At 48.4% G+C, this 24,464-nt stretch overlaps 1 protein-coding gene and 1 non-coding gene across 3 annotated transcripts in view; both read left to right on the top strand.

Annotated features, from left to right (window-relative positions):
* The window catches only part of LOC135908148 (uncharacterized), a 453,412-nt gene that overhangs the window by 173,617 nt on the left and 255,331 nt on the right, over positions 1–24,464 (top strand). The window lies entirely within an intron of this gene.
* TRNAS-AGA (transfer RNA serine (anticodon AGA)) lies at positions 24,054–24,128 on the top strand. The gene has a single exon. It is a non-coding gene; the product is annotated as a tRNA-Ser (tRNA).

The following is a 24,464-nucleotide window of genomic DNA, read 5'->3' as shown; positions in this document are numbered from 1 at the left end:
GGATTTCTGTATCGGCATCCTCGTCGAAGTGTGCAAGTACCGGCGGCGACTACATGCGTCGTTTGAGTTCTTGAAATGCGTCGGCCTGCGGCGTTTCCCACTTGAACTTGACATCACATTTCGTTAGATGTGTTAGTGGGTCCGCGATGCGTGAAAAGTCCTTGGCAAAGCGCCTATAGTAGGCACACACGCCAAGGAACCTGCGCACTGCCTTCTTGTCGGTTGGCTGCGGGAACTTTGTGATGGCAGCTGTCTTCTGCGGGTTGGGTCATACCCCAGATTTGCTGATGACGTGGCCTAGGAATAGAAGCTCATCGTAGGCGAAGCGACACTTTTCCGGCTTCAGAGTGAGCCCCGATGAGCTGATGGCCTCTAATACTGTCGGAAGACGCTTAAGGCGACCGTCGAAATTTCCAGTGAAGAGGGCGACATCATCCAAGTAAACAAGACAAGTCTGCCACTTCAATTCCGCTAAAACCATGTCCATCACGCGCTCGAACGTTGCAGGCGCCGAGCACATTCCGTATGGCATAACCTTGAAGTCGTAGAGGCCGTCTGGCGTGATGAAGGTGGTCTTTTCGCGATCCGTTTCGTCGACTTTCATTTGCCAGTAGGCAGACTTGAGGTCCATCGATGAGAAGTATTTAGCATTGCAGAGCCGATCCAATGCGTCGTCTATCCGTGGGAGGGGTATACGTCTTTCTTCGTGATTTTTTTCACGCGACGATAATCAACGCAGAAACGTGGGGTTCCGTCCTTTTTCTTTACTAAAACAACAGGAGACGCCCACGGGCTTTTCGACGGCTGGATGATGTCGTCGCGCAGCATTTCGTCGACTTGTTGTCTTATAGCTTCGCGTTCTCGAGTCGAAACTCGGTAAGGGCTCTGGCGGATTGGTCGAGCGCACTCTTCGGTTATTATGCGATGCTTCGCGACTGGTGTTTGTCGAATCCTCGACGACGTCGAAAAGCAGTCTTTGTATCGTCGAAGCAGACTGGTGTGTTGTTGGCGCTTAATCACGGGGAGACTTGGATTTATGTCGAAGTCTGGCTCGGGAACTACGGTCGTCGGGGTAGATGCGACAGAATCCGAGAGGACAAACGCATTGCTGGTTTCCAGAATTTCCTCGATGTATGCGATAGTCGTGCCCTTGTTGATGTGTGTGAACTCCTGGCTGAAGTTTGTCAGTAACACATTCGTGTTTCCTCCGTGCCGTCGAGCGATCCCTCTTGCGACGCAAATTTCGCTGTCGAGCAGTACACGTTGGTCGCCTTCGATGACGCCTTCTACGTCAGCGGGCGTTTCGATGCCGACCGAGATAACAATGCTGGAGCGAGGCGGGATGCTCACTTGATCTTCGAGCACACTCAAGGCGTGGTGACTTCGAGGGCTCCCCGGCGGTATCGCTTGATCTTCCGACAGCGGTATTGACCTCGACTTCAGTTTGATGATTGCACCATGTTGGTTCGAAAGTCCACACCAAGAATGACGTCTCCTGAACACTGTTGCCGGATAACGAAGGTGGCAGGTTAAGTCCGGTCATGAATGGTAATTCTTGCTGTGCAGATTCCAGTTGGCGTGATGAGGTGTCCTCCAGCTGTCCGAATTAACGGGCCTTCGCATTCAGTTTTAACTTTCTTCAACTGGGCTGCGATGGGTCCACTCATGACGGAGTAATCGGCTCCTGTGTCTACAAAGGCGGTGACTGCGTGGCCGTCGAGAAGCACGTCGAGGTCGGTGGTTCTTTGTCTTGCGTTACAGGTAGGTCGTAGCGTCGGATCACGGCTGTGTCGCATTGACCTGTGGCTGGTATGGGACGTCGTCAGGTCGTGTTTCGTCGTCGAATTCTTCGTTTTCATACTTCGTCGGGACGGCGGCGTGTCGTTATGTCATTGAGGTAGTTTCTTCGGCGTCTTCGTCGGCGGTGGAGGATCTTCGTCAGTTCGACGAACAACAACCACACCTCCATCGGTTGCTGATTTTGGTTTTCCGGATACGCGCTCGCTGACCGGCCCCGGGCTGGCCCAGTGTATGGACGGCGCTGCGGCGACAGGTAGCGGCCTGGTGACGGCGAACGGGACGGTCGTCTAGAGCTGCACTGAGTGGGGGCTAGGTTATCAGCGATGTCAAGTGGGCGGTCCCCAAGCTGTGGACTCGGGTAGCTGCGCTGGGCGACGGGTGGGCGTGCTGGCGGCGGTGGCGGCAGTGGTCGACGGAATTGCGGTGTCACAGGGCCCTGGCGCAGTCGCGGAGAAAGACCTTGACGGCCTGCGACGGTGGTGTAGGTCATCGCTTCTGGCTGGGGCTGCGGTAATTCAGGTTGTACCTCAGGAACCCCAAGCGACCGCTGAACCTCATTTTCGCGATGCTGGCGATCGAGGCCACTTGAGGCTGTGACGAAGGCAGGACCTTGCGCAGTTCTTCGAGCACAATGGCCTTGATGGTCTCTTGAAGGTCGTCGGAACCCACTGCTTGGATGCCGTACTGCGGCGTGAGCCCCTGGCGGTTATAATGCCGGGTGCGCACCTCCAGAGTTTTCTCGATCGTCGCAACCTCTATCAGGAACTCAGCTACGGTCTTCGGCGGGTTTCGGATTAGTCCGGCGGAAAGTTCGTGCTTTACGCCTCGCATCAAGAAACGCACTTATTTCTCATCGGACATTTCCGGGTCGGGATGCCGGAAAAGACGGGTCTTCTCTTCTGTGAAGATGGCGATGATCTCATTGGGTAGTTGGTCTCGGGTTTCCAACAGAATTTCGGCCCTTTCTTTTCGGACAACGCTCGTGAACGTCCTCAGGAAGTTACTGCGGAACAGGTCCCATGTTTCTAGGATGGACTCCCGGTTCTCGAACCAAGTCCTCGCGGCATCTTCCAAGGAGAAGTACACGTGTCGTAGCTTGTTCTCAGAGGTCCAGTTATTGAAGGTCGATATCCTTTCGAAAGTTTCGAGCCAGGTTTCCGGATCTTCCGGCGTAGTTCCACGGAAGGTGGAACTACGCCGGGCTCTCTCGGTTATTGAAGTACGATGGGTGAGACTGGGGCAGCCATTGTGGTTGTCTTGGCCTCAATCTTCTTGGTCTTCTCAGGTAGAAGTCCGTGCTCCGGGGGCAGCTGTTGTAGACAACGGCTTGCTCGATGGTCCATGACTACGTTGGTGCTCTCTTTATGGTCCAGGCTTGGATCATGGCTAGTCGGAGGCGTCCGGTACATGTACGAAAAGCACCTCCTCTAGGGGTCACGTGGTCGTGACGTTAAAGAACCCACTAGCAATACTCTGAAAAGCAAAACTAGCTTTTACTGGGCGAACCTGTGCCCACAAAACAGGCTCCACTTAAAGCACAATGTGAGCGGCGAACACAGTTGGCGATCGTCGAAAATCTGATCAGCGGGTCCAGCGCGTCGGCTTTTATGCAAAAGTCATCGAATGTTCCAGACTAATTGTTGTGACCCGCGTTCCTTCCACAAAGTTCTACACCATTCGCGTCACGCGATGAAATGAGATAACACAAGGTTCGGCGACAACAGACAGCGGATAGAAGCATCGATAGCTTTCCAGAAACTTCGGATACATGCAGGCGCGTCCCACGCGGTGCGATAGCATTAGTTAAGGCCAGAATACATAGAGCGTACTTTCACGATGAAGAAGGCTTGAAATCTGGGCCAGTTCGTACATAGTTTGGGCGGCAGAAAAATCTGCCACGCCGCTGCGCCGTATGTTCGTCGGGCTGCGCTACATGGAGCGAAGACACGGCGGCCGCCGCCGGTGAGTCACTGCGTTGTTATCGGTGTGGCTAGGCAGTTTAATTCGCGCTAAGCCACGACTTCAAATATAGACGAGGCAAATGCGCTGTAGTGAAACACATGAAACAAAAAAGGAACTTTAACGACAACTATTATCGCTTTTGAATTGCGGAACACTCTAAAAACGCGTAAAATTTTTGTTTAGAAGTGATTTCTGATGTTTTTTATGTGTTTGAGACATTCATGTGCCGATGTAGTTTAAAGAAAGCGGCGATGCTATGCGTTGTGGCAACACTGGGCGGGTAAACAACTTTCGCCTTTCTAACTCCGCGGCTGTATTCTGTGGCTCAACGCGCCCGCGGACGAAGCAAGCAGACCCGAAAGTAGCGCACGTGAGCTTGTCTAACCATGGCTGTTATGAACTTTTTAACTGCTTTGGATGCCATGAATACGAAAAGCGGGAGACCGGCGTGAACGATAGAGCGGGATCGGGATACACGCACAAGCGGGGAAGCCTAGCCGGAAGTCGGGGCGGATAGTGAGACCTTATTGGCTAGCTTTGGGGCGCCGCTCGTTTGCCGCTTCCGATATCGTCGCCGCCCGACGAACTTTTCTGCGCCAGCTGGATTGGCGGCGAACGACGTTTTCTTCGCCGCCGCGCGTCGCGCGTACGCCGCCGGGCGTCGAACGCCGACTATTCGTCGCATATTCGCTCCATGTATTCTGGCCTGAAAGTTCACTCCATGTATTCTTGCCTTAGGCCAGAATACATGGAGCGAACTTTCACGATGATGTTTGGGCGGCAGAAAATCTGCCGCGGCGCGACGCCGTATGTGCGTCGGGCTGCTCTACATGGAGCAAAGACACGGCGGCCGCCGCCGGCCAGTCGCTGCGTTGTTATCAGTGTGGCTAGACGAGGCACATGCGCTGTAGTTAAACACATGACACAAAAAAAAACTTTAACGACAACTGTTATCGCTTTTGTATTGTGGAACACTCTAAAAACGCGTAAAATTTTGTTTAGAAATGGTTTCTTGTGTTTTTTATGTGTTTGATACATTCATGTGCCGATGTAGTTTAAAGAAAGCGGCGATGCTATGCATTGTGGCAACACTGGGCGGGTAAACAACTTTCGGCTCCTCCAACTCCGCGGCTCTGTACTGTGGCTCAACGCGCGCACGGCACGCTTCGGAACAGCCGAAATTAACTTGTTAAATTCCAGCCGCGCTGCTTTGGATGCCATGACTACGAAAGTCCAAAAACAAGAAAGGGGCTGGCAGATGGAATGGCACACTGTGGTATAAACTTTTTTAAAACAGGGTTGAAGTGCCTCAGACAGGCTGGCCAACGTTTCGATAGGTGGACCTATCTTCGTCAAAGGCGGCCTCGTCATCCTCGGCGTGTTAGTTTTAAAGGGTTAGTGTAGTGACGTCACGTGCGGGTGTTGTCGCTGGTGGCTGGTTTTAAAGAGAGAGATTACAAGAGGGAACAGGCGTTCTCGTCCGACGTCTGTGAGCCTCATTCTCAAGACGAAGGGACAAGAGTGTGAGAGTGGGCACGCGGGGAGGAAAGGAAGGAAATAGAAGCGGACAAAAGGGGGGAAAAAAGGAGAAAAAAAAAAAGCAGGGGGAGCCAGGGCCGTGCCAAGACACAACAAAGGGGGGGGTGAAAGAAAAAGAAAGAGAAAAATAAAATCTTTAAGAAATACGGGGGCTTGGGAGCGTGTTGGGGATGCGAAGGGTTAGGAGGTATTCTGGGGAGTCGTTGGCGGCATGTTTTTGAGGCATTAGAACGGCCGGTCAAGCAATAGGTCGAGTAATTTTGAAATATTTTTTACTGTCTGGTCCTTCTAAGCTCGAGGTCCCTCTTGTCTGGGTGTGGTGGCTGTTTGGCTGGAAGGTTGTTTTTTGATTAAAATTTGCTTTTTTCCTTTGTTTTTGAACCAATTTTCTAGATTGTTTTTCGCCGTAATGTTCTAAATCTCTCTTCTCATCTGGTGTCAGGGTTATGTTCCTAAGTCTGTGGTTAAAAGTTTCGATTTGCTCTTCGCAGTGTTCTTTGAGGATATTCAAAAGTGAAAGTGAGGCATTATGTAATGTTGTTTGCCAGTTTGCCAGTTTGACCGGCCGTTCTAATGCCTCAAAAACATGCCGCCAACGACTCCCCAGAATACCTCCTAACCCTTCGCATCCCCAACACGCTCCCAAGCCCCCGTATTTCTTAAAGATTTTATTTTTCTCTTTCTTTTTCTTTCACCCCCCCCCCCTTTGTTGTGTCTTGGCACGGCCCTGGCTCCCCCTGCTTTTTTTTTTCTCCTTTTTTCCCCCCTTTTGTCCGCTTCTATTTCCTTCCTTTCCTCCCCGCGTGCCCACTCTCACACTCTTGTCCCTTCGTCTTGAGAATGAGGCTCACAGACGTCGGACGAGAACGCCTGTTCCCTCTTGTAATCTCTCTCTTTAAAACCAGCCACCAGCGACAACACCCGCACGTGACGTCACTACACTAACCCTTTAAAACTAACACGCCGAGGATGACGAGGCCGCCTTTGACGAAGATAGGTCCACCTATCGAAACGTTGGCCAGCCTGTCTGAGGCACTTCAACCCTGTTTTAAAAAAGTTTATACCACAATGACTACGAAAAGCGGGAGACCGGCGTGAACGATAGAGCGGGATCGGGATACACGGACAAGCGGGGAAGCCTAGTCGAAAGTCGGGGCGAATAGTGAGACCTGATTGGCTTGCTTTGGGGCGCCGCTCGTTTGCCGCTTCCGGTATCGCCGACGCCCGACGAACTTTTCTGCGCCAGCTAGATCGGCGGCGAACGACGTTTTCTCCGCCGCCGCGCGTCGCGCGTACGCCGCCGGGCGTCGAACGCCGACTATTCGTCGTATATTCGCTCCATGAATTCTGGCCTTTAGGCGGCGAAACGTGGTCGCCCGATAAGTATAAGTACACGTGTCACTATACATAAGAGTTAGCTTATTCCGCACCTTTCTCTATGAACTGATTGATCGTGTGAATATGGTGTATTGTTGAGTAGCTTTTACGGAATCCTGCCTGGTCGTTTGGTTGACGGAAGTCTAAGGTATTCATAATTCTAGTTGCCATTACCTTATTACATACTTTGTAGGCAATGGACAGTAAGCTGATCAGTCTATAATTTTTCAAGTTATTGGTGTCCCCTTTGTTATAGATTAGGATTAGGTTAGCGTTCTTCCAAGATTGCGGTATGCTGGAAGGGATGAGGCGTTGCGCATACAGGGTGGCCAGTTTTTCAATAACAATCTGGCCAACATTCTTCAAAAAATCTGCTGTTACCTGACCCTCCCCAGTTGCCTTCCCCCTCTGCATAGCTCCCAAGGCTCTCCTTACTTCTTCCGGCGGTACTCGTGCGATTTCAAATTCCTCTAGACTATTCTCTCTTTACTTATCATCGTGGGTGCCACTGGTTCTGTATAAATCTCTACATAACTCCTCAGCCACTTGAACGATTTCATCCATATTAGTAGTGATATTGCTGGCTTTGTCTTTTAACGCATGCATCTGATTCTTGCCCATTCCTAGTTTCTTCTTCACTGCTTTTAGGCTTCCTCCGTTCCTGAGGGCATATTTATTTCTATCCATATTATACTACCTTATGTCAGCTGTCTTACGCTTGTTGATTAACTTGGAAAGTTCTGCCAGTTCTATTCTAGCTGTAGGATAAGAGGCTTTCATACACTGGTGTTGCTAGTTCAGATCTTCCGTCTCCGTCGATGGCTTTGTGTCATCCTGTCTAGCGGAATTATCACCGACTTCTATTGCACACTCCTTCATGATGCCCACAAGATTGTTCATTCATTGCTTCAACACTAAGGTCCTCTTCCTGAGTTAAAGCCGAATACCTGTTCTGTAGCTTGATCTGGAATTCCTCTATTTTCCCTCTTACTGCTAACTCATTTATCGGCTTCTTATGTACCAGTTTCTTCCGTTCCCTCGTCAGGTCTAGGCTAATTCGAGTTCTCACCATCCTATGGTCACTGCAGCGCACCTTGCTGAACACGTCCACATCTTGTATGATGCCAGGGTCAGCGCAGAGTATGAAGTGTATTTCATTTCTAATCTCGCCATTCGGGCTCCTCCACGACCACTTTCGGCTATCCCGCTTGCGGAAGAAGGTATTCATTATCCGCATATTATTCTGCTCCTCAATCTCTACTAATAGCTCTCCCCTCCTATTCCTAGTGCCTATGCCATATTCCCCCACGGCCTTGTCTCCAGCCTGCTTCTTGCCTACCTTGGCATTGAAAGTCACCCATCTCTATAGTGTATTTTGTATTGACTTCACCCATCACCGCTTCCACGTCTTCATAGAAGCTTTCGACTTCATGGTCATCATGATTGGATGTAGGTGCGTAGACCTGTACGACCTCCAATTTGTACCTCTTATTAGGTTTCACAAGACCTGCCACCCCCTCGGTAATGCTATAGAATTCCTGTATCTTACCAGCGATATTCCTATTATTCAGGAACCCGACTTCTAGTTCTCGTCTCTCCGCTAAGCCCCGGTAGCACAGGACGTGCCCGCTTTTTAGCACTGTATATGGTTCTTTCGTCCTCCTAACTTCACTGAGCCCTATTATTTCCCATTTACTGCGCTGTAATTCCTCCAATAGCACTGCTAGATTCGCCTCAGTAGATAATGTTAGAGCAATAAACGTTGCCAGCTTCAGTTTCCAATGGCGGCCTGTCCGGAGCCAGGGATTCTTAGCACCCTCTGCTGCATCGCAAGTCTGACCGCTGCCGTAGTCAGCCGGTTCGCAGCTGTTGGGGACTGTGGGCTGGGGTTTGATTGCAGTGTTCATATAGGATGTTGTGGCTAAGTACTGCACCTGGCTGGCCAATCCTGCTCTGGGGAGGGAGTGCGTTACTGGTTCTGTTCACCGGGATCAGGCCACACTCCAGGCCTGTTTATGCAATTTTATCAACACGCGGATTTTTCTTTTAATGCGGTGGAAAATTTCGCGGCACCGGGTTTCGAACCACGGTCCTCTTGCACGCGAAGCGGATCTTCTACCTCTACGCCACCGCCGCACTTCTGATGAGGACGCTGATCAGGACCGCTGCATGGTCCCGATCCCGGTGACGCTAACCCACCCTCGAAAAAATCTATAGTGCTTCTTAACGCCTCAAAATAACCCGAAATTCCATCCTGACCGAACTCGCGTTAATGCGTTCGTGCAGAGTCAAATACAGATAGCTTAGTTGGACGCCTTGCCACCCACGTCGACAAGTTTGTGCAAACCATTGAAGGAAATACATCGTGGCATCCTATTCATAGCCCTGAGGCTGGTTCTCTAATTTGTAAACTTTCGTCGGAAGTGCAAGCGTTAACTGAAAAATGCGACGACTCGGAGAATAGACTTCGGCGCTGCAACTTGGTCTTTTTTTTTGTCTCCGTGACGTGGTTGTCGAGTCTTGGGAGTAGTCCGAGGGCCAGATTATTCCATTCTTTGGTGACAAACTGGACGTATCAGTCGATACTAAAAACATTGAATGGGCCCTTAGAAAAGGTTGATTCCAAGAAAAGGAGAACCGCCCTAATATCGTGAAGTCCGCGCGGTGTAAAGATTAATCATGAATTATCTCCTGTGGCGGAAAGTTAAAAGGCACATCGTTTGCTATACGGGAAGATTATTCCGCACGTGTGCGCCTGGCTAGGGAGATTCTTTATCTTTACGCGCAGGTGAGAAGCCTTCCGTTTAAGACTATAGGTTCGATAAGCTTAGCATAGGCAATACGCGTTTTCATTAAAACGCTCAGACTGACTCTGTTATCGAATTCGAATGCTTGCCACCAACAAGTGCTTGCACTCAACCGTTTTCATCGTTCGCCCTTGACATTCCCACTCCTGTCATTGAACCAGGGTGCGGTTTCGAACGTCCGTAGTTACTTACCAAAATAGGATGTCGTGGAAGCTCTTTTTCAGGATCGTGAAACGGGCTTCCATCTTCACCAAATCGTGGCTAACTCTGGACATGGAAAGCGATGAACTATTGCAGCATGCCTCCTCGTTCATTACTCATAGATACGATAGGGCTTCACGTAGGAGCGGTGGTGCATTGGTCTTTGTTCGATCCTATATAGCCTCATGTTCCGTTGCGATTAACTGCAGCCTAGAGATTGTCTGCGTTAAAATGTCAATCAAACCATGAACGAACATACTTACAGCACGTTATCACCCTCCGGATTGTGACCGCACCTTCACTAATGACTTGCACTCGGTTCTATTTAGTTTGACTTCCTGTTTCGCCAAAGCCAATTGCATTTTTTGTGGCGATTTCAACTACCCTGATATTGACTGGAAGAACTCAACCGCATCCTTACTATTCTCCAAAGACTTCCTTCAGTTGACCCTATTGTTCAACTTTACTGAAACTGTCCACTCGCCCACTCGGGGCTCTATCATACTCGATCTTGTTTTTGTCTCAAGCCCGGATTTCGTTTCTTCAGTGCTCGTTGTCATAGAACTAAGTGATCACAAAGCCGTATCACTCCACCTATATTTTCCCTTTAAAGAAACAGCCAAAAAATATATCAGGAGCTACAAGAAGGTCAACTTCTCGGCGATTCACTCCGAAATAGAATCATTCTACGAATATTTTCGTCAATCTGCTTCTTCACGATCTGTTAACAATAACTGGTTGCTGTTCAAACAGCAAATTCGAAACCTAATTGACAAACACGTCCCTTTGATTCGCATTGGAGGCGATGCAGGCAAGCCCGGGTATTACATCTCGCTAAAGAGACTATCGCGCAAGAAAAAAAGATTATATCCTGTCGCTCAGAAATCGCCCTCAACATCTAAAGGAAAAAAAAAAACACTAAGATTGCCTGCGCGAATATGCACGTCTTTTGAGGCACTCGAAACGAGAGTTTCTTTATGAGGATCTCAAAAGTATCATTAGCGGTAACCCCCAAAATTTTAGAGCATCTTAAAACCAAAGAATCCATCCCATACTATTGCGCTTGTTCATCCAGACGGCTATGACGTTCCACTTGATAAGCGGGCTAATCTCACGAATTCCTATTTCTCGTCTGTTTTCACCTCTGAACATGTTCATGGTGTACGAGCGCTTCCTAGCCAAAATTTTGGTGCAATGCCGCCAGTCGTCATCATAGTTGAAGGCATTTTGTGCCTCATTAACGAATTAAATATTTCGAGTCTTCCGGGACCTGACAATGTTCCTGCAAAGTTCCTTCAAAGTAGTAAGGACGTGTCGAGTCGCATCTTCCTGACAGTGTTTGCGCACTCCCTTTTAGAAGGTGAAATTCCGCACGAATGGAAGACTGCCAAAGCAACCCCGCTTTTCAAAAAGGGCAACTGCTCTGACTCGTAACATTACCGGCCTATATCGCTGACATGCATGCAAACTAATGGAACACCTAATATCTTCCCACGTCACCACTCATCTCGATAATAATTTTTTCTTTTTCCCCAAGCAGCACTGCTTTCTCCGCGAGTTATCATGTGAAACACAATTATTCGAATTCACTACAGATCTTATTTGAACTTGAATTCGTCTTTTCAGGCCGACGTCATATACATCAATTTTTCAAAGGCATTTCATCATGTAGCCGATAGTCGTCTCATGGCCAAACTACATTGTCTTAATCTTGACCTGCTTACCTTGTCATGGATCCAAAGCTTTCTAACAGCACGATCTCATTTCACAGTCATTGGCGGTAAGCTTTCAACAGCAGCACAAGTAATATCCTGCGTCCCTCAGGGATCAGTTCTTGGCGCGCTTCCCTTTCTTATCTTCATAAATGACTTGTCATGTGGAATAACGTCATCTATTCGCCTCCTTGCTGATGATTGCGTTGTATATCGTCGAATCTCAAACAGTAGTCATCAGTCATTCCTACAGCGTTACCTAAACCTAATTCAAACGTGGTGCTCGAGCTGGTTGAAGGAGCCGGATTCCTCAAAGTGCAAATGCATGGTTGTTTTACGCAAAAAAAAACATATCATCTTTCAGTATTCCCTTAATTCGACAGTTTTATGGCATACTAGCTCTTACCGATACCTAGGCGTCCTCATTAACAGTAAACTGACATGGTCGGAGCATATCTCGAATGTTGAAACTGATAGCTCAAGGTCTCTAGGTTACTTAAAAAGAACACTACGTCTGTCCCCACCGGAAATCAGAAAAATACCCTACGAAACCTTCGTTAGGTACAAACTCGAATATGCTTCTCCCATTTGTAGCCCTAAGCAAAATAATTTAATTACCTTTCTCGAGCCGGTCCAAAATCGTGTGGCCCGATTAATTTCATCAAACTGTATAACACACGTCAACGTAACCCACTATAAATCACCTCTTTAACTGCCCCCTTTGTCAGTAATACGCAGAATCTCACGTCTCAGCCTGTTCCATAAGCTATATCACAACTTTTCTAACGTGCATGGTGCACTGTTACTGCCACCCACTCGAACTTCTCGCCGCCTGTTCAACTCCAACTGAGTCCAATTTATTTATTTATTTATTTACAATACCCCTAAAGGCCCTCGAAGGAGGGTATTACATAGGGGGGGGGGGGGGCAGCATACAAAAAAAGGTACAGCATACAAAAAAAGAAAAACATTTACAAGACATATGTTTTCTGTTTCAACGAGTCAGTGTAGTCATCATAAGGAACAAAAAAAAAGAAAAAAAACGTTACATAAAAACGTCAGGAGCAAGCAACAAATCACAAAGCATAAAAATTATCAGGGAAACACACTTAATAAGGAAACACAACATTTTAACAGGTTCTCACAGTAGTGCAAATTGTTTCCTTAAATTTGGCTGTGTCAGTTTCCATGGCTATGTATGAGGGTAAATCGTTCCAATCGATGATAGTGCGTGGTACGAATGATTAAGCGATAGTTAATGACCGACACAAAATGCGTTTGACTTTGTTTGGGTGATCGCGACGAGGAAAAATAATTGGCGGTGACTGAAAGAAATCATCACGAAGTGAGGAATGGTGGAAAATTTTATGAAATAGGGATAAGCGGGAATGTTTTCGACGAAGGCTCAAGGATTGCAAACCGGCACGATTTTTTAAAGATGTAACGCTGGTGAATGTAGAATAATCTGAAAAAATAAATCGAGCAGCAAGGTTCTGCAGGGCTTCAAGGTTAGAGATTAGATATGCCTGATGGGGATCCCAAATTGCCGCAGCATATTCAATTTTTGGGCGAATGATTGTGGTATATGCCTGTTTTCGTACGAGTGGTGGCGCTTGCTTGAGGGTTCGTTTTAGTATTCCAAGAGTACGGTTAGCAGCTGCCAGGGTTATATTTATATGGTGATGCCACGTTAGGTCAGACTCGAAATGAAGGCCAAGATATTTGTAGGAAGTGGAAGACTCAATCGTGCTGTTATTAATGAAGTAAGTGTTTTCAATTCGAGACTTTCGGCCGTTAAATGTCATGAACTTGGTTTTAGAGATATTAAGCGACATTAGCCATTTGGAGGACCATGAGGCAATAGCATCAAGGTCAGATTGCAAGCATTGGCGATCGATATCAGAGGAAATTGTGCGGTAAATTACGACATCATCGGCAAAGAGACGAACCCGGGAGGTTACGCAAGAAGGAAGATCGTTAATATATATTAAGAAAAGTAAAGGACCCAGCACGCTGCCCTGGGGGACACCGGAAGTAACGTGGGCAAAAGAAGAATTGTAGTTGTTAGCGGAAGTGAACTGGAGCCTGGAGGAAAGAAAATCTTTAACCCATGCGAGGACGTTAGGGTGAATGTTTAGGCATGAAAGTTTGAGAAGTAATCTGTGGTGCGGAACGCAATCAAAAGCTTTGGAGAAATCAAGAAAAACTGCATCTACTTGTAAACCAGCGTCAATGGATGAGTCTAAGTCATGAACAAACCCTGCAAGTTGTGTTTCACAAGAGTAGCCCTTGCGGAAACCGTGTTGATACTGGTATATTATGTTGTGGCTTTCTAAGTATTTGGCAGTTTGGGAGTGAATGACGTGTTCCATGACCTTGCATATGGTACTTGTTAGCGAAATAGGTCTGTAGTTGCATGGTGAAAAACGGTCGCCTGACTTGAAAAAGGGTGCTACCTTGGCTATTCGCCAATCATCAGGGATAGTGCCTGTCGCGAGAGATTGTGAAAAAAGGGCCGTCAAAATACTACAGATGCCATGGCGTGTATTTTTCAGTATAGTGTTATTGATACCATTATGGTCACATGTAGAAGAAATTTTCAGTTTACTTAAAAGGGAAAATATGCCCGCTTCTGTTACATCAATTTCTGGCATGTCAATGTCAGATATACAATCCTTCATAGGTGCAGTAGTAATGTCCTCGCAGGTAAAAACAGCCGTGAATGTCTAATTTAGAAGCTCTGCGCATTGTGATTCCGGAAGTGAAATGTTGTTGCTATCATGAAGAGTGATACCAGGATGTTGTTTGGGATTCACGATGCGCCAGAATCTTCGAGGGTTATTTTTAAGCATAGATGTTAGGTTATTGCAAAAGAAATGACGGCGTGTGGTTTTAAGTAATGTTTGGTATTCTTTATCGCAGGCTTTGTAACGCAGCCAAGAAACCGACGTAACGTTTTTATCGGCCTGTCTGTAGAGTCGCTTTTTTTTATTGTTTAAACGCCGAAGCTGCTGCGTGAACCAGGGAGTAGTACGGTTGCTTTTTATTGTAATGGTAGGTATGAATTTTTCTATTAGTTCTTTGAGGAAGTTTTTAAACAGAAGCCAATTTTCTTCTACCGTGAATGATAGGTGCCTGTCAATAAAGTGCTCTGAAAAATTCAATAATTCCGAATTCATATTAGCAAAGTTGGCTTTGTTGTAGCATCTGATTTTTTTGTTGGTGGCTTGTCGTGTGTTAAACGGGCGTGTGAGGTTGCCGGTGATAATGGCGTGGTCAGAAAGGCCACCTAAGTGGGTGATATCAGAGCAAAGGTCAGGATTGTTTGTAAGGATGAGGTCGAGAATATTTGCAGAGGTTGCCGAGTGCCGCGTAGGTTGATCTATTACTTGTGTTAGCGAGTGGTCAAGGCAAGTGGTAAGAAATTCGTTCGCTTCAGTATCTTTGCACATAACTGTGAGCGTTGACCAGTCTATTGAAGGAAAGTTGAAGTCACCGAAAATAATTAATACCGAGCTGGGAAATCGGATTACCACATCATCCAAAACTCTGCGAAATTCGCTCGCGAACGTGCACGTCATATCAGGAGGGCGATAAAATACACCGATAACAAAGGACGTCGGGCCACACTTGAGGGAAACTAACATGCATTCAAGAAATGAATTAACAGCAACGGGAACGGCCACTACATCATGTTTTATGGCAATAAGAACACCACCTCCTTTTCGTTGAAGCCTGTCAGTACGAAAAAAATTATATTCTGTACCGCTGACCAAGATACAGTTGTCAGGAACAGTATCGTTCAGCCAGGTTTCGGTAAGAGCCACTATGGAAGCTGAACAGGAATCTATCAATGAAGACAGTGGAACAGTTTTTGGGAGAACACTTCGTATATTTGTGTACAAAAAGCCAATATCACGTGAGGGCAATTACGCTTTGTGTAAAGAAGGCACTAATGTAGCGGGATAGCATGTATTAGTGCGTCATTCGGTCTGGTCATTTATAGCAGTTACATTTTCTGTGCCCCGTTCGTTGGTATTAAGACGAACTGCGCAGTTGTTGTCCGAGTCCCACACGTACACATATCTATTGATAAAGAGCTTGGTGAAAACGAGCTTAGTGCGATCGCCTTCTTTCTTAATACTTTTAGCGAACTGCAAGAGCTTTCGGCGTTTTTCACGTACAGGGGCTGAGTAATCCCGGGAGATACTAAGTGTTGTGTTCTTCAACTTGATGCCCATGTTTAAAACAGATTCAACCTCTTTCTCATTACAAAACTTTGCTATAATTGGTCGTCTCTTATCTGCCGAAAATGCGCCTAGTCTGTGCGCTCTCACAATGGTGTTCACAGTTAGTTCGAGCTTATCGGAGCAAAATAGACGCACAAGGTTTTCGGATTGCTGCCACGTTTCCGCTTTATCGGTATCATCAATTCCAAAGAACAGAACATTCGCACGGCGGGAGCGGTTCTCTAAATCATCAATTTTGTCTTGCATGGCCGAAAATGTTTTTTCGTAAGACTGTGGAACCTGCGCACAAGCTCCCACGCCAGCCTGTGACTCAAGTGCAAGAACTCGCTTTTTAAGTATGTCCACTTCATTTTGCACGGTAATCTGCATGGTCAAAACTTTGTTGACAGAATCCAAAAGCTGTGTGTGGCTTGATTCAATGCGGGTAACTGCGTCAAAAACCGAGTTCAGTTTCTCTTCTTGCGCTTTAGTCATTGCCCCCGGGTTTTCCTCAATATCCCCGCTAAGCAATAACATGCTCCAGATACACAGTACTGCTTCACGAACACGTTTCAAACAACCAGGGGGCCACGACACTGCTATCAAGCATACATCATCACTCCGGAAGTTGCACGACGTGCAATAACTAACCTGAAGGTGCATAATTGACGAGTGCGCTGACACGGCAACAGTGCCGCAGCCCAATGCGCCGAGCAAGTGAGCAGGCTTTTGAAGAAGTGTGCCAAGTGACTCGGTGCCAGGTTGCGAGACAATGGACGAAGGAAAAGCTATTCCTGGCGGCGGAGCACACGGAGCGTCCAAAGAAAGGCCGGGCAGCGCCTGGATCCAGTCCATGCAGTGTCTGTTGGGCAGGGGAGGCCCCAACAGTCCAATGCCTTCACGGTTCGACTCTTGCATTCAACAAATCATTCCTTCCCGCAGCCGTTGAAGACTGGAATTGCCTTCCCGAAGCAGTTGCTCATGAGAGAAATCCAGAAAAATTCAGGCAGTCCTTAACTGAGCTCTTTCTTAAATAACTTGAACGACGCATTTTTTGTTTTCTCGCACCGCTTTTAGGTTACAGGCGTTGTCCAATAGAAGATATTGATTTACATTGTGCTTTGTTTACTTTGACTTGTATTTCAATGTCTGGTTGGGTGTCAATCACTTTTTACAAATTATCTCTTTGTTTGTTAGGTTATCCCTAATTACTTGCTCCATCACATCCTTGTGGTTTACTTTTTTTGCCTTGTGTTTTCCACTGCTCTTTACTGTGTCCTTTTGTTTGTGTGTGTGTGCGCTCTGTACTTGTAACGTAGCTGGTTCATTGTGGAATAGTATTCACTGCATTATATGTTATTTCAATACTGTACCCCCTTTACGTAATGCCCTGTTAAGAGTCCTTAAGGGTTAAGAAATGATAATGATGATGATGATGATGACTGGCGAGGAATGTGCTGCTTCGTTCGGCACTACGTCCACTCGTGCTCCAACTGCGAACGCCGCAAGAGCACACCTCATATCAAAACAGGTCCGCTCTCAGGTCCGCTTTCCCTCCCGGCCTTTCGACCATAGCGGCATTGATTTGTACGGCCCCCTACCGTACACCCTACATTGCAACCACTGGGCCATCGTCGCCGGGTACCATCTCATGATCTACGCCAAAGCTTCAGCGCTCCCGGCAGCCACAGTACGTGAAGACGGCTTGTTCATCCTTCGCAACCTTGTTCTTCAACATGGTGTGCGTCACGGGATACTGAGTGACCGTGGTCATTTATTTCTATCTGAAACTGTAGAAGCTCTCCTTCGCGAATGCAACATTGTCTATAGAACTACAAGCGCCTATCATCCGCAAACCGTTGGTTAACTAAATGCTTTAATTGTACTCTTGGCGACATGTTCACAATGGCGCCATTCAGTCTACCACGCGATTCTCTCTCTACTTTCTTCTGTACGGTCGCTAACCTTCTTCGTTCATGGGCACAATTCTTTTGCATCGCCCTTACGCTTCCGGATCTACGATTCCATCCGAATCCGCCACTTATGCCCAAAAATGTCATCAGATTGCTCGCTCACTTACCGCTCAAGACCAGGCCAGCCAGAAACATGGCCGGGATGCAAGCTTGACTTTTCCTTCATATTCACCTGGAACGCTGGTATGGCTCCGCATTCCTTCCTCTACTCCTAGCCTTTCTACAAAGCTCAGCTCAAAGTATGATGGCCCTTACCGGGTTCTACAGCAGACGTCCCCGGTCCACTGTGTCAATGAGCCAATCCAGCCATCTACGGACCAACGGCGTCGCGGACGCGAAACTGTTCATGTCGACCGACTCAAGCCGCACTATGCCCCACCAGTGCGGCCTAGTCAATCGGTCAGCAAGATGGCTCCTTTTTCGGCTAGGAGTGATTGTCGGGAGAAATACGGGCGCCAGCAGAAGACGACGAGGAAGAAGACGGCTGCTGTTGTTGGTGTTCGCGCTCGCCCTGCTCAGCCGTTTGCTCTTCCTGTGCATTGATATACAACGCCGAGCGCATCTAGCGTTAATCGCGTACTATCAGGACTTGTAATTAGTTGGAAACAAAACTATGCTGCTGTTGTACATCTGGGAATGCAGGCAAGTGGACTGCTGGCAATCTCTTTCGAAGTGACATTAATGTCGGGCAGCAAAGAGTTAAGGCGTGTCAGATGAACAGCGTTCTGAAATAAATATTGAGTCACTAATAATACAACGTGCAGAATACAAGGCCAAATTGTTTGACCCTGAATTTATATATGTCGTCTGGCATGATACAGACGGTCCTTATCCCTCTTATAAACATCGACTTCGCAGTAGCGAGTCAGGAGGGTCATCGACGAAAATACTTTGGAGAGTCGGTCCAGTACGACGTCTCTGCCTGCAAGTTGGTATACGTCCGTATTTGTGACTTTGTTGAGGCGACGATAATCGACGCAAGACCACGGAGTTCAATCCGTCTTCTTCCCTAAGGCCACAGGAGGCACCCATTGGCTGTTCGACGGCTAGATGACCTCGTTGACGGCTAGATGATTTCGTTGGCTTGTTGCTTTTGGCCTCTCGCTTTCTTGTAGGAACTCGGTGCGGCGTTTGATGGAGTGGTCAAGATTGATTCTTTGATTATTATGCGGTGCCTAGCAACTCGTTTCCTCGAATCATTTATGACTATGAAAAGCAGTCCTTGCATTCAGGGAGGCAATTTCTGAGCTGTTCCTGCTTACGGCTGCGAAGACACGGAATGTTATAGAAAACTGTTTCAGGAGCATGCACCATCGTTATAGCAGAAGCGGAATCCTAGCGGATAAGTGCATCGCTGACTGCTGTCACTTCTTCCATGTATGCGATCTTTGTACTCTTGTTTAGGTGCTTCATTCCTGCCTGCAGTTCATCACCATTACTTGTGCTTTACTTCAGCGTAACGAGACGATGCTGCTTGCGACGCCGATGCCACGGTAGAGCAGCAGCTGATGGTCACTCTCAACGATGGCTTCGATGTTATGCGGCTGCTTTTACGGCGACGGAAATCGCGATGCTTACGCGTGGTGGGATACATATTTTATTTACATTTAGGTTACGATGCCTGAGAGTCCTCTGTGGCAGTACCTCTTGGTCTGTGGACAGTGTTACCAACTTGAACTTTACGTAGATGGCTGTGCCGTGTTGGGTCAGGAAGTCCATGCCGAAAGTTACCTTACGACACCACTGCTTCAAGATAACCATGGTTTATGGTCTAGATAACGAAGTCCCGTCATGAACTGTACCTCCTGCCGTGTAAATTCCGGACGGCGTTATCAGGTATCCTCCTGCTATCCCGATTAGAGGGCTTTCCCAAGCAATCTTGAGTTTATTCAACTTGGCGGCCAAGGGTCCACTGAGGGCACAGTAGTCGGCTCGTGTGCCGACTAGAGCAATGGCGTACTGGCCATCAGTCAGTAAATCAACGGCGGTAGTTCTTGGCTTTGCGTTGCACTTAGGTCTTGGCGTCGGATCACGCCTATATTACGTTGACCTGTGGCTGGTACTTCGCGTCGTCGGGCCTTCTGTTTTCAGCGTACTCTTGGTCTCGACGCTTAGTCATGATGGTGGCATGTCATTTCTATTTTGTAGAGATAGATCTTTCAGCAGGAGCTTGATGTGGGTGCAATGATGTAACATACTTGAAAAAAGAAAAACAGCGCCACAAAGATGTAGATATAGATCTACAAAGAAAGATATAGATCTAGTAGCGTCGTTGGTGGCAGCGGTGGTGCTTCAGCATTTCAAGGTATGGCAACGACACCTCAATAGGTTACTCCGTTGCTGATTTTAGTTTTCAACGTAAGAGACCGGCCACGGAATTGGGCCAGTATACTAACGGTGCTGCGGCAACAGGTAGCGTTCTCATGACGGTGAATGGGAAGGTCGTTGAGGGCTCCGCTGAGTAGCGGCGAGGTAGTCAGCGATATTACGAGGCCGTTCCCCTTGCTTTGGGCGTGGTGTGTTCACGGTGTAGCGCAAGCATCCGCTACAAAGCCATGGGGCATTCACAGCAAGAACAACGAAGAAAATAAAGGCATAGCGGTATAGGGCCCAGTATCAGCTCTGCTGCTTACGTTCCGGCTCTTTTATAGCGCAGCACTTAGGCGCAGGCTCCTGCGGCAAGCGTCGGCGTAACCGAGCGAACGACTCTCGCGAAGAATGAAAGCGAACGTCTAGTGCAGCGTGAAATGAAAGAAAGCGCAGGAGGAGCGTGCAGCGGAACCATGAGCTGGAAAGCGGCCTAGGCACCCGCAGCCGCGTGGTCGATCTCCTCTGTGCTTACGGATGGGGGGCGGGAGGGGACAGGGTGCCGTGAGGTTGGGAGGGCTACGCTCTACCACGGAGGCAGCTGCTGACGTCAGTCCACGGTAACAGAGTGTATGATGGGGATCACTGCTCCTGCAAGCGTCAATGGTGACCGGCTACGAGTAAGGCTACGGCTACCCTTGCGTATATTCGCCGCTGACACTGGTGACACGACTTCCACGCTACGAAGGGCCGCTCTCGTTGGTGATGGAACCAAAGCGTGAGATGAAAAGCACAGTGCCGCGTAACACAGGCTGTGTGATGAAAATGGCTACCTTATGACATCGCAGTAGCGCGCGCTACCTATATGGAAACAAAGCGCAGCATGAAAGGGTGTTGGCTGCTGTGAATCGCACCAACGCGTCACCCACGCGCTGCCACTCGCGATCTCCCGATTAGCGACGCAGACGCACCACACTTCACTCCGTTTAGTACGTGCCGCACGAGACAGATTGTCTGCGCCCGCCGTATATCATGAAATGAAAACACGCATAGAGCTGCGGTCAAATTTCGCATTATAGGGCGTATCGTAATCGTCGATGAATATTTTGTCCTTTCGAGCTCTACAGTGGTGACCTAGCAACAATGCTGCACATCAAGCACGCTCCGCTTCAAGTCCATCAACCGAGTTAATCCCCCACCTCCTTGATATCACAGAGGTGCAATTTCAGCTGCCGATTCTTCGGGCGCAGAATCCCGAGGTGTGGTTTCTTAAGGCCGACGCACAATCCCACCTCCACCGGATCACTTCGCGCAAGACGTAGTGCTGCAAAGTGATCCGGTGGAGGTGGGATTTTGCGTTAGCCTGATAAAACCACACCTGGGGATCCTGCGCCCGAAGAGGCGGCAGCTGAAATTGCACCTTTGCGATATCGAGGAGGTGGGGGATCAACGCGGTTGATAGGATTGACGCAGCGCATGCTTGATGTGCAGCATTGCTACTAGGTCACCACTGTAGAGCTCGAAAGGAAAAAAAAATATTCATCGACGTAGTGCTTCAAAGGGATCACGCCACTATCACCAGAAGCAGTCAACGACCTCACCGATGTCCTCGGCCAGCATGTTAAAGAAAATCCGCATGAGCGCCTTAAGGTAAATATCCTGACGCGTAACGTGCCTTCGAAACGCACTCGCCTGCATCAGCTCTATACCAGCGAAGAACTTGGTGGTAGATCTCCCTCGTGAATGCTTCACCGGATGCACCAGCCCTTGGGCGAAGGTAACGTCAATACCCACAGCTCAAGGAACTTTTCCTGTAGCGCTTTCCCCAACCTGTTCTCCTCCTCTTGGCCGCCACGAAAGGCCCGACTTAAGCCGTCGATAAGATCCACAAGGCCATCGCTCCTTCGGTTTCTGTCGTCGCGACTACGCCTGAGCTCTCAGTGGTAGCCCAGCTCAAAGCGCACATTGACGACCTTACGGCTGCATTTGCTTCACTGGACTAGCGCAGACGATGCCAGGGCTCTTCAAGACCGCGTGCTTCGTCGTCCTCTCACAATAGACCCCTCAGCTCCAGCGAACCTACTGTTATCTCCTGTGTTTTGCACATCACACTGTCATGTGCACGTCACCTTGTAGCTGTTCGGCAAACGACAGGAGGGATCACTGACGGCCGCACGTGACTCCTCCACTCGAGCTCGCAGCCAGCTCATCATTACGGACCGGATTGCGGGCATACGTTTCCTTATCGACACGCACGCCCAGCTTAGTGTACGGCCCATATCCAGAAATGATCGCCATTCGAAGCCTCGCGGTCAGTTTTTCGGCGGCGCTTACGCCTCTACCTTAGTGATATGGGCTTCGTTCACTCACGATTGACTTTGGATTACGGCAAACGTCGCGCTGGGTTTTAGTCATCGCTGACGTCGTCTATCCCGTCACCCAATCAGATTCCTTCCCTTTCTACAACTTTGGCCTAAGGATGGGGCACCGACGCGTGCTTCGCGTTGGTGCCATCTATGGGCGTTGGTCCTTTATTGTCCAAGTACTTCTAGAAGTTCAATGCGTGTGCCGATCGTTCGATTTCTATCAAAAGTAAATTACGGCAATCACACAGTTGTGCCATCAAGTCCTTACCAGAGAAGCTTTTCCGAATTTTACTCACGACGTGATCACACGTGGCCCCCAGTTTAGGCCCGTCCTCGCTGTTAGTTCGGCGAGCGTCTAGCAGTCGCTAAACGAGAGTGGACACATGCTGCAACCCGGCATTATTTGTCCTTCATCCAGTGCTTCCACTTCGATTGGTGTCCGTGTGCACAGTACCATGCTCTCAATGCTCTAGCTGTACCTGACAGCCGCCCACTTCCCCATAATCAAGTTTTCACATCTAATCTGTCTGGGTGTCACGCCTTCAGCAAAGTGGTTCTGGTTAAGGCAGTATCGTAGTGTCCAGGAGCCCAACATGCTGCACCGGGACTTTGGGGCGGAAATACAACCGATTTATTTCACGCGTGTACATATATATGATTGCGAAACGTGCGTATATTTTAGTCAATAACAGATAGGTTGCTTGAGTGGAATGCTAAACACATGGCGCATGCGGTATGACATACGATGCGCTTGCGCTGCACTCGTCTAGCGCTGCGCGCCTAAGATACGATACGTCTTCCTCCGTTTGAAAAATCAAAACGAGAAGCGACAAAAGAACAGTAATGAAAATTGTCAGGCAATTTAGTTCAAGGCACTTGCGCGAAGTTGTGGTCGTAGGCCACACGTTGAGGCGGTCGACGTTGTCTGAGAGACCTCCTTGGGGCTATATGGACCAGGCACGGGACTCCGTGGGAATAGATGGGGCTTTGCAGTCTGTGTTGTGAGGTGCGGACCCATTTTTTTGGCTCGAGTTTCTATCGAACTCATCATCGTCGTCTTTATGCACGTTGCGTCCAAAGAACTCCCTGGACAATAGCAGGTGCTGCCAGTTGCACCTCAAGACCGTGCCGTTTTCTGTGACGGATGTATACGGCCTAGGGTGACGAGCAAGCTTGAGAACCTTCTCTTTCGTCTCCTGTGCACCTTTCTTTATCCGGACCATATATACCTGGCTCAGGCGCACCATTGGTCCCCTATAGAGGTCTGTCTGGACGCACCGAAGCACCTCGTGACTGGGGTTGCTTTGAACGTCTGTAATTGTGTGGAACCGTTGTCCCATCAGCAGCTCAGCGGGCAATGCGCCGCAGTCGAGTGCAGTGGTCATGAAAGCATGCAGTCCCAGCCACAAATCTTGTTTCATTTCAGTCGTTTTCTTGAGGATATGCTTAGTTATCTGAACACCCTTTTCTACCAACCCATTAGAACATGGGTAACCCGAGCTAGACGTGACGTGCCTATTATCGTACAATTGTGAGAACAACAAGAATTCCCCAAATAAAAATTGAGGGCCATTGTCGGACCAGACCTCCGTGGGAATGCCATGCCTAGCAATGACCGCATTTTTTTATGTCAAATACTGTTTTGGCCGTGAATAAAGAGAAAATCAGACATCCACCAGTTCGTAGCAATTGCTACAAAGGAAACCGGCGAATTGTCTACAAATTTGACAAAACCGACAAGTTGTCGACAAATTCGACTTCGCCCTGCCATTTGCTAGCGGCCTGGTTAGCTCAGATGGCAGAGCGACTGCCCCAGAAAGGCGGTGGTCCCGGGTTCGAGTCCCGGACCAGGGCAAATTTTTCTTCAACTATGAGGCTTTTCTTTCGAGGAACCCGTATGGGTTTCCTTTGTAGCAATTGCTACGAACGGGGTGGATGTCTGATTTTCTCTTTATTCATTACTTCTCTCCACCTTGCGGGTTTCCGCAGAACTACTACGTTAAACTCTTCGTTTTGGCCGTGGTGTCGTTGAGCATTTCAACTTCCAGAAAGCTTGACGAGGCGTCGTAAATACTCAGGTACGACCTCCTCTGCGTGCCTCATAATCATAAAGTGGTTTTGGCGCGTAAACTCCATGATTTTTAATAAGGCACGACCTCCGCCGTATCAAACAAGGTCACTGCCTACGCGG

This window comes from Dermacentor albipictus, chromosome 1 (assembly GCF_038994185.2).
Source record: "Dermacentor albipictus isolate Rhodes 1998 colony chromosome 1, USDA_Dalb.pri_finalv2, whole genome shotgun sequence".
Taxonomy (NCBI): domain Eukaryota; kingdom Metazoa; phylum Arthropoda; class Arachnida; order Ixodida; family Ixodidae; genus Dermacentor; species Dermacentor albipictus.
This window is presented reverse-complemented; position numbering and strand designations above follow the sequence as displayed.